The sequence below is a fragment of the Cyprinus carpio genome, chromosome A25 (genome assembly GCF_018340385.1).
Source record: "Cyprinus carpio isolate SPL01 chromosome A25, ASM1834038v1, whole genome shotgun sequence".
In the NCBI taxonomy this organism is placed as follows: Eukaryota; Metazoa; Chordata; class Actinopteri; order Cypriniformes; family Cyprinidae; genus Cyprinus; species Cyprinus carpio.
In genome coordinates this window covers 13,389,369-13,403,003 of record NC_056596.1, presented here as the reverse complement: position 1 = coordinate 13,403,003, position 13,635 = coordinate 13,389,369, and the positions used below count along the sequence as shown (strand labels likewise).

The following is a 13,635-nucleotide window of genomic DNA, read 5'->3' as shown; positions in this document are numbered from 1 at the left end:
TGTATATAAATTTCGGGCATGAAGGAGCTGTTAGTAATATGCAGGACACTGAAATCACTTATAAATGCGCTTTTAACTTTCACTTTCGAGATTCACGTTCACACGTAGCCTACTCTACCATGGAGCGGCAGTACTTACCACACATTTCACAAGATTAGATGTTTGTCAGTGGTGCTCAGGATGTGCAAATCATTCATCCTATCAGTCATCTCTCCTTACCTCTCTCTGTTTGTGTGAAATTTCATGTACTGTTATGTAAAAGGAAACCGCTAGCAAGCAGCTAACCATGTCCCTTTAGTGGCTCCGTAGAACGCATTATTAATTTTCCGTGCCTTTCCGAATATGGATTCGCTATTCGGACACATCCCTACTCTGCACAGTATGCAAGTTTTATGTAAAGACATTATTAAATTTTTCTAAAGATCAGTTTAGAACAAGAGTTCACAGGGTAGTCTGTAATACCTGGAGAATGCTATGAATACTATCTCATTCACCTAAAAGGCAGCAGCTCTGTTGTGTTGTAATGAAATACTTGGGATTTAGCCTGCAAAACAACGACTATCAAAGGATGCATTTTTGGAACCAACGGCATCTACCTACAGGTAGAGCGTTTCTTTTTGCATACTGCATACTATTTCACATACTTTTTTTTGTTTTACAAAATAGTAGGCAGTATACAGCATAAGTATGTAAGTACCATTCCAAACATCACCTAGGTTGTCACTGTTACAGAGCCAAAACCAGCCAAAACCGGAATCCAGGAATCCATTATTCCATCCAAATTCCACACCCTTTTGGCACAATTTTGGCACCAAGTATGCTCTCTTTTATCTCTTTTTTTTTCCTTGCTGAAATGTTGGAACTCGTGCATTTGCGCACTATTTTCCAGACTGAGCTCCAAGCCCGTGCTGTGCATCCTGGGCTCCTTCTCTTGGGAGCGGATTCTGATCTTGGCAGCATGGGAAAAACCGATCAGTGTGGCCAGACTGACCTCATCCTGTGGCTCTCTGAGTTGCATCCATAGACGCACACAAACACACGTACAAACATACATACACACACACCATCTGGAGAGTACAGACTCCACTTATCAGATGCAGCCAAAAAGATGATTGCTTAACAGCATGGCCGCGGCTTCACTTGATCAGATGGACTATATTTGCACGCTTTGGGCTTCGCCCTTGTGCGATTCGAGCAGGAAGGGCAGATCAGACATGGAATCTGTGCTTGGCTGAGCACTGGTGTCTAATAATACCACCTTAGCAATCTGTAAATGTACGCCCTCCTAAAAATGCAAACTCCAAGTCCCCTGATGGCTCAACAAGACTGAGCACATATTGCATTTCATTATACAGTCATTTGATAACATTTCATGTTGAGATTACCTATCGTTGACCGTTAATATGATTTGTTTGCACAAAAATACATTACATTATTTTACACATACTACATGTGCATATACTGTAAGTACAATAACAATGTGGTTCATGTAAAGTTAGTAAAACTCATCACCACTTGTTGCTAATATCTTCAGAAGTTTCTATGCAGTTGCTAAATTGTTCAGAGTGGTTGCTAAGTGATTCTGGGAGGTTATTGGGGTATTGTTAGGATATTCAGAATGGCTGCAACAGTTAGGTAGTTTCTAAGGTTTTCTAGTAAATGTGACTTAGAAATAAGGAACCTCACAAGAAAATGACTGGTTGCCAAATCATTTCTAGGGGGATGCTAGTTTGTTGAGTTGTTAGAGTGTTCAAAGAGGTATAGGCGATTTTTACTGAGTGGTCACTAAGAAGTTGGTGTGAGATTGGGTGTGGCTTTGGTATTGTGAGTGGTTGCTAGATGCCTGCTGGGTTGTTAACATTTATATTTAGTCATTTGACGTGTTTTTATCCTAAGAAACTTATAAGCAAGGAATGTGACAAGCAACTGGCTGGTTGCTTGGGCACTGACAGGATGCTCTGGATGGTTGCCAAGGTGTTGCTGGGTGGCTGCTAGGAAGTTTTGGATAGTTTGCTGCTAGGGTGTTCTGGATTGCTTGCCAATGCATTGATAGGTGGCTGCTAGGGTGTTCCAGGTGGTTGCCAAGGTGTTGCTAGATTGTTCTGGACTGTTGCCAAAGCATTACTAGATGGTGCTAGGGTGTTTTCTGTTTGCTATGTTGATTACATTTATATTTAGCCATTTAGTAGACATTTTTATGATAGAATACAAGCAAATGGTTGGTTGCTAGGGCACCGCTTCAATGTCCTGGATGGTTGCCAAGGCATTGCTAGTTGGCTGCTTGAGATTTCAAGGTCAGTGGTTCTCAAATTTTTGCTCTTTAAGCTCCCCTCTTTACATATAAGAAAACCTGAGCCCTCTAGTACTGTAGCTTGGTGGAGACTAAGACGCCGACACTGAGCTCTTCATATTTGCCACACCTCTCACAGTTGTTGTGAGCATGCTTGTGTCTGTTGCACTGTAAAAATCTGATTGTTTATGTGATTGGCATGCTGACAGACCATGTATCGAATCAAAGACATAATTTTCAGCTGGTTCTGATCAGTGGCTGTTAGAAGTGTTCCTAGAAATTACGTATGGAAAGGTCATTTGCATCCATATTTGACACTGGTGCACCCCCAGTTCATTATCATATTCTGGCATCTAGATATGGCCTGGGTCCCTCCTTCAGTGTAAGTGTATGTCTTTCTGGAGCTTAGATGGATGTCTCTCTAAAATCTAATTCAACAAGCCTAGTGACAGAAGGAGAGTGATTATTTGGGATTTACGTGTACTAAATAACGTGTACTAAATGTACTAAATAACGAGGAATAGAAGAATCTGAATATGAAGGTCTTTCTGCTTCAGGAATTGAGCAGTAAAACACAGCACACTGACTGATTTATCGAGGGGTGCAGGGAAGTTAACACTAACACCAACATTCATAAGGTGTGTCCCTGTGGAAGAAAATGCCCTGTAGTGCAGAGTAGGCACCAATCTTGTTCTTTTAGGCGGTGACCCTTTAAAATGGGGGGTGTGTTTGAAATAGCATGCTACTATAATATTAATGCTAGCAGTGTGTGTGTTTGGTGGGGGGGGGGGTGTTAATGTCAGTATGGATGGAATATTAGGTGCATCCGAAATCGCGTACTGAGAAGTTAGTACATTTGATGAATAACGAACCTCATGACTTTTAAAAAAGTATGTTCTGTATAGTATGAATGTGTGTAGTCTAAATGTAATCCAAAAGTACTATATCCGCAATATTGTCTTTGTCATGTGACTTACATCAATAGCATCATTTCACTGCCATTCCCAACTCCTCTCCTGTACACTAATTGGATGGCAAAGTCCTCAACAGATTCTCACTTCAGAATCTCAGCGGGTCATCCAGGTACTTTTCGTCTACGAATACTGTGAATCTACACATACTACTTTTTTTTTTTCTTGTACTGTTTTTCATCTACTATATTGTAGGGAAGTAGGCATATTTAGATGCAGGAACTGTATCCCAAAATGCTCAAATTGATCTTCTATTTCTAAAAGTGGTCAGTCTCTATACTTTGCATCTGAACAACATTGGTATTGTTGTGCAGTGAAATAAAGTATGATATTGGAGTTCAGGCCGTAGCTGCATTAGTGTACTAGCAGCAGTCTGGAAGGGCAGGATAAACAAAGTGCGAGACCGCCGGGACCACGAGCCGTGGTGAAACATGCCGATGGCTGGAGGTTGTTATTTTATGCTGAGCGAGCAGCAGCTAGTCAAACTCAAACCCAAACCCGTGACCTGTATTAAGAGTAATGGATGAATGAGTCTGAGGTGGGAAAGTTCAACCCAAACTTCAGCACAAAAAGCTGCTGTGTAAGAAGGACACTGGCTGTCTCCAGTTCCAGAGTGGAGCTATAGAGGGTGATTGGATCTCTTTCACCTTTCCTGCAACAAATCGTGCTGAGGGCACAGTGTAGCCTGACCTGGGTCATTTGAGAACAGGACATGCCCTTGTTGGCTCAGACCACAGTCTGTCATACTAGATGTAAGGGCTAAACATTAGGGCACGTGTAGGCAGGTCAGTGACATAATATAAAGAAAAAGACTAGTGATGGACTGAAATTTTGGCAACTGAAAATATAACACCAAAAAAATAATATCCAGTTTCAGCTGAAATACTTCTGGAGGGCCAAAAACACTGACTGAAACAGTGATGTTTAATTAGCACTTCCCCGATTTTAGACACAGATAGCACAGGTAGCAGGTACACAACAACCAGCAAACATGTAAGCTGAAAGAATGCACTTCATCAAGACCAGAAATGATGCTTAAGCAGAATGTCAATTTTTTTTGGCCTGTCGGAGCCAATAGCCTTCTGGGCTGTGCTCTGGGTGACCCGAGTTTGAGTCCCAACATGTAATCCTTTCCCGGTCCCGGTTTGGGCTGAAATATAAAGAGGTAGCTCAGCACGGAATAACTTTACTATGTTTTAATTTATGCGAACATGACACCCTGAAGACGATTTAATGACAATTTTAATTTCTAAATTCAATTTCACTCAAAAATAAAAGATTTTTAAAATCTAGTTTAAAACGTACGCAATGTTGTTAGAAATGCACTTTTTGAATTCATTTTTATTTAATATGACTTTGAAAAAAATTATACCATTTTCAAAAATGTTTCAATTTAACAACTACAAAAGTCATGTGGTGAAATCAAGTAATAATTTTTTTTTTTCTTTACACTATGAACATATGTAACATATGTTTTTTTTTATTTTTTATTATATATATATTTAAAGGTAAAAAGGTTATTTTTTAAAATAAAAATCATGAATTAATTAATAAATACAATGTTTTTGGGGAGTTGCACCAAATGACATGACGTTTGATAATGTCATGTGGCGCAACCATCACATCTTACAACCTGATTTGTGATGAAAAAATAATTTTCTCAAATGTTAATAAACAGTGAAGCTGTTCTGACAAAATCTGACAGTTTGAAACTTTAGTTTGCTGACATTCGACTTTGACTATCATCTCTACATACCTGACTGGAGCTTTAAAGAACACAAATATTCAATGTCACACAATAATGTAGACACATACATTTCCAAACGTAAAAATGCTAATTTGCACTTTCTCTAACTCCATGTGCACACACCGTACAGTGGAAGGAGCAGAGAGGAAATGTGTGTGCTGGAGTGGACAGGTTTATAGAGACATCAGTATCAGCACTATGTGAGACGCAGGAGAGACAGACTGAACCGCAGCAAAACAGCCGAGCAGAGAGGGCTGAATTACACCATGAAACTGATCGATCGTGAACTGGAGAAATGTGCTGTCATACATGCCTCTCAGTCAAAAACTGGTTCTCTTGCTCCCGCTCTTGCTCCAGGAGAAAAATAAACAGGAGAGAAAACTCAGAGGCTTTATTCTAAACTCTAGAGAGGTGTCTTGCTGTCCTAACCAAAACAGAGCTTAAAGAATGACAGATTTGAAATGTTCTTCACAGGCAACATGCCACACAATCAGGCTTTTATTAGATGGTAATACTTTTATCAATCCTTTTTTCAATTAAATTCATCTGTCAATATTTATTTTTTAAGATTCACTTGTCAATATTGAACATTTAGAGACACTAATAATTTAATAACACTGTTAAATGTAATCTTTAGTAAATCTCTAAATAAATATACTTTTTTTATTGAATATCCATCTTAAAATGAATATCTTCTAAATAAAATATATATTATATATAAAATATATAAATAAAATATATATTTATATATATATATTAATATATTTATTAATTGCTTTTACATTTATAATATAATTTATTATTTTACAAAATTATAATATTTTAAGATTATTTAGATATTTTTAAATATTTTAATATATTAATTGGTCATCAGTTATACAACTAAAATACTATAGTACACATTTAACAATACTTGAATATATTCATCAATTACCAGCTATAAAATTAAAATAATTATTGTTTTGCTGATATCAGTGTCTTCCAATATATAATGTATATATATACAGTATAGACCAAAAGTTTGGAAACATTACTATTTTTAATGTTTTTGAAAGAAGTTTCTTCTGCTCATCAAGCCTGCATTTATTCGATCAAAAATACAGAAAAAAATGTAATATTGTGATATATTATTACAATTTAAAATAATTGTTTTTAAATTTATTATACTTTAAATTATCATTTATTTCTGTGATGCAAAGCTGATTTTTAGGATCATCACATGATCCTTTAGAAATCATTCTAATATGATGATTCATTATCAAAGTTGGAAACAGTTCTGCTGCTTAATATTTTTTCAGAACATGTGATACTTTTTTAGTTATACTTTGATGAATAAAAAGTAAAAAAAAAAAAAAAAAAAAAAAAAGAAGCTATGTTTTTAAAATATAAATATTTTGTAATAATATACACTACTGGTCTGTAATTTGGGGTCAGTAATTTTTTTTTTCTTTCTTTATTTTAAATAAATTCATTATTTTTTTTCAGCAAGGATGTGTTAAATTGATAAAAATGATAGTAAAGAAAATATATTATTAGAATATATATTACTATAATTTTTTTTTTATTTTGAATAAATGCAGTTCTTTTTAACCTTTTATTCATCAAATTCATCAAATCAGAAATTAGAATTTCTAAATGATCATGTGATAGACTGGATGTTACATGTGACACTGAAGGCTGGAGTAATGATGCTGAAAATTCAGCTTTGCATCACAGGAATAATTTTTTTTTTTAAAGTATATTCAAATAGAAAACTATTATTTTAAGTTGTAATAATATTTCACAATATTACTGTTTTTTTCTGTATTTTTGATCAAATAAATGCAGGCTTGATGAGCAGAAGAAACTTCTTTCAAAAACATTAAAAATAGTAATGTATATATATATATATATTTATATATATAATTATAATCATTCTTTCCCTCGATTTCTTCCACTATTTCATGTGAATATTTTCACTGAAATTGTTGCAATGCATTCTGGGATTGCCTTTGTGAAGGGTACATGTCATGCAGCCTTAGAATTTAGCCAAACTATGTATAAAAAGGCAGCATAATTTGGTTGATGTAGTATACTGTGTTATTGTATAACAATGATTTAAATGAAATAAAAGGCAACATGAATTATTGTTAATTTTAAGAGGATTTAATTTTTTTTTAATCTTCCAGATTTGAAATCAATACTGAGTAAACGTCACATGTATGTTATGTAAATATGTTTTATATTTGCTTTAAATTTGAATATATACATCAGCAGTCCCTCTTCTTCATGAAAAAAACATTTTTGCTCATTTTGTTCTGCAAAAATAAATCTGATTTAGCTTGAATCACGACAGGATCCATATATACAGTAAACTTATACAGTACAATCTCAGAAAAAAAGGTACAAAAGCTGTCACTGGGGCGGTACCTTTTTCAAAAGGTACACTTTTGTACCTATTAGGTACTAATATGTACACTTCAGGTACTAATATGTACCTTTAAGTTACCAATATGGACTCTTTAGGTACAAAGGTGAGCCTTTTGAAAAGGTACCGACCCAGTGACAGCTTTTGTACCTTTTTTTCTGAGAGTGTATAATTACCCATGACTTATAAAGCACTGACCTAAAACACAAGGCAGCAGACGGAGCAGCTAAGCATATGTTCATATGGACACATACGCTATTGCTTCACTAGAAGCTGAACTCAGGCAACGAGTCTCCAGCACTTGGAGGTTGAGGAGGCATCAAGTTGGTCTCTGAGGAAATCACTTTTAGAAAAAGCAATCAAGGAGCACAAAGCTGTACCACAAGCGCCTTCAAGCCTCCACATAAATCACCCTCATTTGTGGTAGCATTAACAGCATCACGTTACCGGCCTCAGTAAACTTCAGCCAGGGTCTTGGCTTTTAGAGAACAACTAAAGGGCAAACAAAAACAAAGAACGAAGCCGCAAATCTTCACCAGAACCGAGCAGTGTTTTGACAGATATCTCAATTGCATGTCACTCTCCAAAACACCATCACATTAGTAATCCAACCCATAGTTGCGGGAAAGCCATTACTGTTGATTCTAGAAATCATTATTGGCATGAGCTGGTGAAAAATAGATCTGTCTGAGTCTGCCTGCAACAGCTTGATCAAAACCATTATGTTCCTTGATAGGCATAATTTTTAAGAAGAAAACTTACAGCCTTCAAAATAAATAAATATATAAAATAACATAATAATCACACAGCATACATAAGATATTTCCAAGAGCAATAATAACAATCTGTCAAGTGCAGCCAAGGCTTTTTAACCTGCTCTTTGGGTTCTGATAATATTATGGTTATATGGTTTCATCATACAGCACAGTTGCTGCAGGAACTGGAAGATTCTTCAGCATCTTACTGAGACTTTATTTTTTCTGAATTGTGACCATTTTTCATAATTGCAACTATACCTAAGAATTGGGACTTATTCCTCACGACTTTGTTCTCACAATTGAGACTTTTCTTGTAATTCTGTTGTTATATCTCAGAATATGAATTTATCTCTCATGATTCTGACTTTCAATCTCACAATTGCGACTTAATTCCTTTTAATTGTGTTTTTTTAATGTAAGAATCTTACAATCCTGATTTTCTTTTTACTGTGACTTTATATCTCCGAATGTGACTTTAAATCTCAATTATGGTTTAATTTCTTATAGTTGTAACTCTATATCTCAAAATTCTGACTTTAAATCTAATCGACAATCAACATAATTTACTTGCAATTGTGACTTTATATCTCAGAATGTGATTATATAACAAAAGTTGCATGCTGATCTAAGACACAAATCTCTTACATTGCCTGCTTTTCAATGTAATAATAAAGGGAGCGGCTGGTCTCAGATCAGAGGTAAAGTGCATGTTCCACTGACAAAGTCAGGCAAAGAGCAAGCAAGCAAAAGCTAAAAACAATAGTCACAGCCAGCAGACAAACCTCAGCACTTCAGGAAAGGAATATAGAAGATAAAATACACAAACAACAGCAACAAAGCTAAGCATAAAATATCTGCTGAATCTCTGAGAGATTCTATATTTGAAAAGCACACCATTAAACTCACAAAAGTTATGAGGATGTCACGATTTAGTGCTAAATTTGAGTTTATAAAATAAATTAAAGAGCACAAATCTCTCAATATTATTTCAGAGTTTACAGTACAAATAAACATCTTTAAAATACACAACTTGATTATATTAAATAATAACAATATAATATTGCATTTTACAGATAAAATAATGCATTCGTTTGAAAAAAAAATAGTCAAAAAAGGTGGCAAAATCTAAAAGAATAAACATTAATTTATAATAAGATTTTTGGTCAATTTACTGGATTTCGTTTGTGGATCAACAAAAAGTAGACAAAGAAGAATGAAACTAATTTTATATTTACATCATAGTTTGCTAGCTGACCCTAATAAAATTAAGACTACTTATGCATTTTTGCACTATTGTAGCAAAAACAAACCCCACAGTACTCCAGGGAGCAACAGACATAATTCTCAAAGAAAAAAAAATAATCACACACACACACACACACACACACACACACACACACACACACACACACACACACACACACACACACATATATATATATTTGAATTTTTTTTTTAAAATCTAGTTCATAAATCGAAATGGACAGTCTACCAACACATAACAAAATAATTTTTTATATATATAAAATATTTAGCATTTAATAGCATATTATTTCCTATTCATTGCAATAAAAAACAAAGATCAACTGCATTAAAATATGAATTTTTTTATTATCCATTTTTTCCTCAGTGAAGTACCTTTTGTTATGAAAAAGACAGAAGAAAGCATGAATATTTTGGGCAGTCCACACGCACACCACTCCTCTGTTCCGGTCAGGAAGCCCTAGTGCCAGCACATGCTAATAATAACCCACACATTGGATGTCTTGCCCCTGCACTGAGACTGCCAGCTCTGCAAATGCCCCCTGAAGTTTGCAACTACAACCATCCGCCCACGTGCAGCCCACCATTGAGTGCGCTAGACTACATGATCGCTTTCATATCTACTGTGGTGTTTCTTGTGTTCAAAGAGTTTGTCATGATTAAAGGAATCATGTAGATCATGACAAGGTGTGAGATGTTCTTTTTTAAAGAAATTAATACTTTCATTCAGCAGGGATGCATTAAATTGATCAAAAGTGTCAGTAAAAACAAAATATTTATATTTCAAATGTTGTTATTTTGGACTTTCTCTTCGTCAAATGAGAAAAAAAAAGCCCAGCTGATTTCAACATTGCTAATGAATGTTTCTTGAGCAGCAAATCAATGTATTATTATGATTTCTGAAGGATCATGTGACACTGAAGACTGGAGTAAAGACTTTTTTTAAAACCTGGCCATAAAATTCAACCCATTTTATACCTATTTCAATAAGCCAATTAGAGTCTCAATGCTGGTGATTTAACTCTGAAGAGATGCATATATCTGCATTAAATGTCTTCAATGCAGAAATGAAATTTATCCAAATTCAAACCTTAAAATATTCAATCTCAAGGACCATGCATACACTAAAAGTAAGTTATACAGACCACTGTAAGTTAATATTAAAAAAAAAAGTCATTACAAATGCTTGTTTCTCTAAATAGAAAACTAGAAATAAAGAAATAATTAGCTATCATTTCTTTGAAACTGCAAAAGTAATGTTATGTGCATTAATGTTGCATGCATTATTTAAATACAGATTTTGTGTGGCATTCACCAAAGTTTTGGGATAATAAATGAACTGTCATTGTGGCACGTTTCTATTATTAGCTTAGTTCAAATAAGGCTTAAACTGACATCAAATCATGCAAATATATCCTGTCTATCATTACGTACATGCTTCAGATGTGAGTCACGCCAAAAACACGACCTGTGACGTGGCTGTGCTCTCGCTTTCTCTACTGACAGTTACGGGAGAGGGAAACAAAGCTGTTGATATGCTGGCGGGGTGAAACTGTCACAAACGGTGTGTCCTGGAATAACCGTAACCTGGAGCTCAAGGATACCAATCTAACAGAGCTGAGTCCTTAGACTTAATTGAGCTTTCTATGGAAATCTGTGCAGCTGTGATTAGTTCCTGTCAGAAAATGTTTTGTAGATAGTATAATTCAGCAAATCTGATGAGAAGTATCCTTGACAGAAAGCATGTCCAAACAGAAAATACACCTGACAGAAATCCAAGAAAGGGCAAAACCTTTTCACAGCATTGTATTTTGGCTGCTGTTAGGTTAAGTCACAGTCCCTTGTTTTAAGAAACTAACTACAATAAAACAAATGTAGGTTACATATATCTTGATTACAAAACGATTATTTAAATTTTGATAAAATGTGAAACTGCTGTACAATGTGATACAATCACAGCCAATCAAAACATACTTCATTTTGGACTAAAAAGATATAAAGCGAAAGACAACTGTACTTGTAAGTGATCGCTTAAAATGTTCTAGATACCACACCTAACATAAAACAAATGACGTTAACAAAACTTGGTGCGTAGTTTACATATCTGGATTTTGAAAAAAATTTGTAAAGTGTAAACTTGACAATGCAAAACTGCTGTGTGATGTGATTCGATCACAAAGAATCAAAACATGTTTAATTGTGGATTAATGCAATGGGACAACATAAACCGAAAGAAATTTGTACTTGTAATAGCTTTTATCGCTTAAAAACATTCTAGATACCACACCTAACATAAAACAAATAAATAAAAGTTGGCATGAACATATCTTTGAATTCCCTGCCAACATATTTCATTGTGGATTATTGTGATGGGACAGCATAAACCGAAAGAAAATTTTACTTGTAAATAATAGTTTTTATTGCTTAAAATGTTTCTAGATACCACACTTAAAATAAAACAAATAAAATAACAACTTAGAAAGTAGTTTATATATTTGGATTGCGAAAAATGTATACTATGCTTAAACCTGACTACGCAAAACTGCTGTGCATATGTGTTTTGAATCACAGAGATAAATATAATTTCATTTTGGACCGATGCGATGGAGCAAAATTGTACTTGTAAGTAATTGCTTAAAAATGTTCTAGATACCAAATTTAAATTTAAAATAATGAATATAAAATAATACAAAATTGCAAAACTGCTGTGCAATGATATACACAAACAATCATTGAGACAGTAAAAATCGATTGAAAACTGCCTATTATACACAATTATATACAAAAAAAATAAATATCGAATAATTCTCTTTATTCCAAGAATATGACATTTTATTTAGAGCGAACAATCGTGCGGCAGGTCACGTGAGCAACACGTTCCCAGGTTCACAGGATCACAGAACTCGCTCGCCCACAGTGAATATATATCGCCATCCGAATCCATGAGTTTCATCACTGAGGTGCCATGTAGATTTATTTTTACAGACGTCCACAAGAAACAATTACCATCCCATTAGGGCTAAAACATTTCACATCAGACTAAAACGTTTATGAAAACATAGCGTAAACCCGCAAGTCGTGAGAGACAGAACGCTCTGTGCTGACATCTCAGAAACACACTCGGGCAATCACACATTCGAGAGTTAGCACGGACCATCTGTCTCACACACACACACACACACACAGGCGTGGTTTGTGGACAGTGTGTCGGCTGCCATAATTAAGCTTATGGTGTTTGTCAACTTTCCCTGCATGTAGCAGAGTATTGCACAGTGGCCGTCCACGGTGAGTCACGCTACCCAGACGGGACAGCAGCATCGACTGCCAAAAACCCAGTCTGCACCATAGAGGTCTGGGTGCTCCACACTCCCAGCATGCAGTGCGGCTGCCAGATGATTTTTAAAGCCACATTAGCACACTACCCACCGAGGAACACAAATACACCCACTGAAAGCTGGCATTTAAAAATATGGTGTGAAGCAGTCAAGAATCCAACCTATGCGGTAAACATCCGGCATTTGAAAACAATTGGGACATGCTGTAGGAGGGACACATTACGACATTGGTCTTTGCTCAAGCAATCCAAACTTTGTGATGATAATCAAAAGTCTGACTCTGTGAGACTAGAGTTGCACAAGCAGTAAAATGTTGATCTAAAAATAAAAAAAATTATGCAACAGGATGATATGGATCACAAAGGCATGCTAGTCACAAAAAAAAAATACTACAAATGACAGAAATGCATCCATTTATTGAAAAGCGTAATGGTTTTGAAAGCTAAAACTTATTTTGTCGAAACAATTTCTGGATTTCTGTCAGTCTCAGGATAGTTTAATAATAGTACAGCAACACTCAAAGATGATATTTTTTTCTCTCAAGATAAAATTTTGCTTTGAGTTTCCATTAGAAATCTTAAAAATAAATCTAAAATATCAAGCTAAAAATATTTCTCATTGTTTTTAGGGGTTATTTTTAACTGCAACACAGTTGGTAAATACACCTGAACTATACAGTTCTGCATTACGAATCATTTGAGGACGCCAACATTTTATAAACAAATTCCTTTAAAGTGCTATTTTATGTCAGACGCAATAAAGATTGCAATCTCGGCTATTTTAGATACTGCTAGCATTGTTTATAAGACAAGTTGGGACTTATTTTTACCTCACCCCTGCCAAGCATTAAATGAATTCCTGGAA

The 13,635-nt window shown here is 35.1% G+C and overlaps 1 protein-coding gene across 2 annotated transcripts in view; it reads right to left on the bottom strand.

Annotated features, from left to right (window-relative positions):
- The window catches only part of LOC109062529 (transmembrane protein 266-like), a 54,381-nt gene that overhangs the window by 23,523 nt on the left and 17,223 nt on the right, over positions 1–13,635 (bottom strand). The gene's annotated exons all lie outside the window — the stretch shown is intronic.